General features: G+C 35.8%; 1 pseudogene; it reads right to left on the bottom strand.

Annotated features, from left to right (window-relative positions):
• Positions 1-4,039: 4,039 nt before the first annotated feature.
• On the bottom strand, positions 4,040-5,547 carry LOC126609143 (probable aspartic proteinase GIP2; annotated as a pseudogene).

Raw genomic sequence — 5,547 nt, 5'->3', positions numbered from 1 at the left:
ATCAATTATGAACATTGATTCTTGGAATATTACGAATCTTATCAATGTTCATTCAGATCCTTAAACAATTTCAACTATGTTAGGACTCGAACGAATCTAACCTGAATCCCAAGAGTCCTACACCGATTAAGGTTCAGCTATCCCACCTTGGGCTGGACTTAGTCCTAGAAACCAATATGGGCGAACAAAAGTCACACTTGGCCCAAGTGCAATATTTTGGGTACAAACACACAAAAAATTGATTGTAAAATTAAAATCTAGTGACCTCATCAATTTGGCATGGAACATTGTCCTCTGTAGAGCATATTGTCACATGTATAACTCTCAAAAACGCTGCAATTTGTTTCTTAAGGGATTCATCAATCGGATTGCTAGTCACCGAAAATGTTCACTCTTGTACACTAAATCCCCTGCAAGGAACATATCCAAATGATAAGCTGAGCAAATTCAATTGTGAATAAAATTATAGATTCCCCAGTTTGCACTTTACATTGCATCATACTCAAGCGAAAAGAAATCGAATGAGCAACAACTAAATGATAGAACAGATAAAAAAATCGCATAGCAAATATGAGACTTAGACTAGAGCCGATCACAATGACATAACACAGAATGTAGATACCAAAACATGAACTTTGACTAATTTCTGAAATACCATCTTAACAAAAAAAGCAAATCAAGTGCCAAAATTGAGATCAAGTTTTCTTGAGAAAATAGACATCGAGACATCAATTAAGTTTTTCAACATTGGATTGTAAACCCGGATGTGAACCTTTGGAGATTAGAGAATAACCAATTAAACAAACTCGTGGGAGCAAACCAAACTAGTAAATGGGAGCTTTAATAAAAAGGGCTTGGGCCAACAAATATTTAACCAAAAATCATACTAAAATGTTATTTAACCAAAAGGGCTCAAAATTTAATAAAAAACCATCCAAAACTATTGTTCACGGGTCAAACTTACAAGCCAAACCCGCTACAAATCTACACTTTCGTAAATACCCCTAAATGATTCGATATTGTCTTGACTCTTCACCAACCTCAACCCAGCACGAAACCACCATAATAACTCCATGTCTTCCTATCAAATCGAATTCCCCCATTTCAAAAACAACCAAATCAAAGTTAAAATCAAAGTTGAAAAAGGAAGCATTCATCGGAACAAAGCCGTTGAAACAAGTTCAAAGAAGTTTAATGGCAGAAACCAATGAAAAAGTGTCTAAAAAAAAAGAACCAAAACATAAAGCTATTTCTGGAGAACCCAAAACATAACACTGTTTCTGGAAAAAAAATTAGATACAGTGTTTGTTTTGTCTATGCACAAACAAACACTGTATCTGGAAAGAAAATAACCAAAATCCAAAAAAAGTGACTAAAATTTCAAAAACAGTAACTTAGATTCTAGAAACAGTCTATGTTTTAACCTTTGACAGTTTCATTTCTTTCATGCATCGGTTGATTATATTTAATAAACAGTGTGTTTATTTTTCTTTGAATACAAATATAGTGAATTTCACTATTTCTTTTCTAGCTTACATTTAAGAAACAGTGTGTCTATTTCATTTGGATCCAGAAACAGTGACTTAGATTCCAGAAACAGTAACTTAGATTCCAGAAACAGTGTTACTTAAAATCCAGAAACAGTTTATTTTTACAGTCCAGAAACAGTGACCCATCGTTATTATTGAATAGCATGCAGATCTCAAATTTATTTTCTGAAGAAATAACATTGACAAAAAAAAATTGAAAAACAGTACGTTGAATACTATGAATAATAACGATGATCACAGTTCAACGAAATAATACAAAATATAAATTAAATAGCATGATGATCTATATTTTTGTTTCAAAGAAAAAGAAGAAAAGGTCTGCAAAACAACGATGAACTCCATTAACGACGAAAATCTAGAACTCAACCTGAAAAAGTTAGGGGTAAAATCGACAAATCATAATTTATTATACTTGGGCCATTTTTAGTTGGACTACTTTGTTATGGGTCTTGTACTAATTGTTAAACAAAACTTATAACATGGTTTTTTATTAAAACTAAAACTTTTCAAGTCATTTTCATTAGTTTTCCTAACTAGTAAATTACCATATGAATTCATCTTCTCCTATGAAATAACTAAATAAATATGACTATGAATTCAGCTTTGCCTGATCTTTGATTTGTTCAACAACCGTAGAAGTGCAAAATTGAGATCAAACTGGACGAACAAACATCTAGATCAAGTGTGGTGTGGGAACAAAAATAAAATTACTTGACAAGGATTGAAGAATTGGAAAGAAACGAGAGAGTTAAAAGGTGAATAGAATAAAAGACTCACTGAAGAAGCTGCGAGTCTGAGAAGGAGTGCGTCTCTTAGTCACGCGCATTTCATCATTTTGTTGATCTTCGCCCTCCCATATAAATAAAAGTTTTGTTTTCATCTTTCATTTTTTTTTTTCAGAGAATAAGTTTGTTTTCCAAGTTCTCTATTTTAGGAAAGTCTTTCCCACCTTCATAGTCTCCCTTTTTACTCTCTCTTTTATATTCCCTCTGCATATTGTTGTTTTCCAAGAATTGGATATATACTTCTTATGGTCATGGTTTAGAGAATCTTCATGTTTGGGTGGGTTGTGGTCCCCCAGTTGCTTCTGATGCTTTATTGTTTGATTATAGGGGTCTTGGATGTTCCCGGGGCTTTTCCCTCTCTTAATGCTATTTGGTTTTCCTCAAAAAAATAATAAAAAAAGAATTGGATATATTTTTGTTAGACAAAATTGATCAAAAGGACTATCTTTTAAATCTCAGTTCCTTAAATGATTAAGTTTTCAATATGTCGTACACATGATTGTTGTTTTGTTTATATACAATCGATATTAGTCAATATTTATTTTTGTGACTTGATTACATTACATGCCTTTATTAAATATAGTCATTATCTAACCATCATGCACGTATTATTGTCAGTCTCTTAATTTTGATCTGTCAATTAAAATTGAATTTTGATCATTTGGATGCTAGTATTGGCATTCAAAACTCCTCATAAGACTAATTTTTTATTGAATAAAAAAAATTAGAAGTGCACAATGAGATTTTTGAAGTGCAAATGACAATCATTTTTACTAATCTTTTTCTTCTTTTCTTTGTTTGTTTGGGGGTGACTAATTGTATGGATTGGGTAGGGCTCAACATGATGGTGCCATAGTTTGGCAAAATGAGTTGGGATGAATAGCAAGTGAATTGAAAAACTCTGAGAAGTTTTCTGATAAAATATCATTAGTGAAAAGGTTATATCAAAACTATTAATGAAAACAACAACTGTGGAGCATAAAATATTATAGAGGCGACACGTGAACTTTTATTCAAGAAAGATAAGATTGCCCTCAATAAATAGGTAGGCTTCTCAGATGCTCCCATGCGCAACTCACACCCCTGGAGGTCTCAACAGCTGAATACGACTGCCCACAGCTCACCTGCCCACAGCTCACCTGCCCTTGGCAAGGAATTAAAGATAAGGATTAATTACCCAAAACCTATCTTTAATACATTCCTAATTGAAGATTGACTCCAATCAAGTAAGTAATCCTAATTTAAATCAATTAGGGATAATTACCTCATTATCTCAAGATATTATCTCCTATTAAATATCTTGGGAATATTTAGAGAATATCTCTCCATTAAACACTATATGGCCGGCCCTAGCCCTATAAATACCCCATATTCTACCAAATTTTTAGAGCTTTTTGCAACCCTAAAAGGCCCTAAACATTTTACTCTCTCAGAGAAACCAACTTAGGCATCGAAGATCCATTGACCTAACCCCCCCCCCCACCTCGTGGGCGCTTGAGGCTTACGTCTCTGATCAAATGTATTGACTGTTTTGCAGGTGCATTTTCGTCAAGACTGAAGACGGCAGAATTTTGCATCAACAACAACAACAAAAGTTTATGTCACTAAGTGAAGTCGACATAACCATTAATGAAACACAACCATTTTTTATTCATCAGGCAAATTACAAAACTTAATACCATATAACAATTATTAAATCATCAACTAAATATCGCCCTCTAACACTTGAGCATTAGAAGTGAAGTTGAAGTTCCACAAGTTGTTCTTTTGAACAAAAGTGATGAGCTAAACTCAAGCCTAGAAGTAGCCAGATCAAACTGCAGAAGATTGTCTTCCAATTGGTACCCTTCAATCACATTAGAAATACTTAGCCTCTCACCTCCATCCACAAACCTTAAACATAAGACATCACTGCTCACCCGCACCATTGAATTTACTCCGAACATCCTCTAGTAAACACTTTCGCTTTGCAACACAAGATCAATGTAAGGCACAACAGGCCCAACCCTTGTACTACCAATGTTCTTCGAATTGAAGCAGGCTCCGAAAGGTGCTACTGCTTTCACTCTTGGGATTTTAGCAACTTCTTTTACAAATGCATTCACCATGGCGTTGTATAGTGAGGTTTTCAAAATCGTGTAAGGATTCACCGTGCTAATATTCGTGTTGACATACCCTTCATTGTCAATGGACAACAATCAAGTATTGAAAACAACAATTATTTTGTTGATCTTAATTGACTTCACATTGATGAAGTACTCCGCTGAAGGCTTGCCATCAAAATAAGCATCGGCTATGCTAACAGGGTTGACGATCAATGGGGTGAACGTAAGTGACTTGGACACCTCAATATTGGGAAGGAGAGTATAAGGCCAGTCCCCAGATTACAACACCGCTAGAACTCAATGAAGAGCTCAAACAAATTGCAAATTTTCGACGGAAGCTAAATGTGGAAGTAAATTGAAAATGAAGCCTAACTTTAGCCCTGCCGAGGCCAACCATGCCCTTGACACCACTGGCTAAGCCTTTCAACATAGATGTGGCTCCACAAGTGAATAGTAGGTTGAGGACAAAGACCAGCCTACCTAGATTAGACCTATCTGTGGATTGGAGGAACACAATGTCTTGACCAAGGTCGCCGCTTATGGAGGTGCGGGTGACGGTGTTACCGGGGAAGATACCACATGTGTTGTTGTTGCAACCTGGCTTATGGGAAGAGTAACACACTATGGTACAAGCCTTGGAGTTCGAGAGTGAGCATTGGGCAGAGTTGCAACGAGCCGTCTTGTACGTAGGTGGAGGAAATGTAGTCGTTTTCAGTCCACCTAAAGGTGTTGACCACCAAGATTGACTGAGTTTTATGGGGACAATGAGGCTGATGGTAGTGAGGTATTGAAGGGTAGGGGATCTTTTTCCACTGGAAGAATAAGGGTTTTTGGTCTGGAAGATGCAGTTTTGGCAAGTGAGGGGGTGATGATGATGTGGAAGAGTAGTGAGCAAAAGATAAGCAATGAAATTAAGAGGAAGCCATTGTTAAATTGCTGGTAATTGATAAAGATGGTTGAAGAAGTGGGAGGGCATTGCCACCATTTTATAGGATTTGAAAGTCCAAAAAAACAATAGTTTTTTAATATTGATCCAAAACTAGAACCCTGGTTCGTCAAAAATGGCAACTTCGGATATTCCTTGCCAGCTAAACCGCCTTCATCCAT

This window comes from Malus sylvestris, chromosome 16 (genome assembly GCF_916048215.2).
Source record: "Malus sylvestris chromosome 16, drMalSylv7.2, whole genome shotgun sequence".
Classification (NCBI taxonomy): domain Eukaryota; kingdom Viridiplantae; phylum Streptophyta; class Magnoliopsida; order Rosales; family Rosaceae; genus Malus; species Malus sylvestris.
Note: the sequence above shows the minus strand (reverse complement) of the source record. Positions and strands in the feature narration are given on the sequence as shown.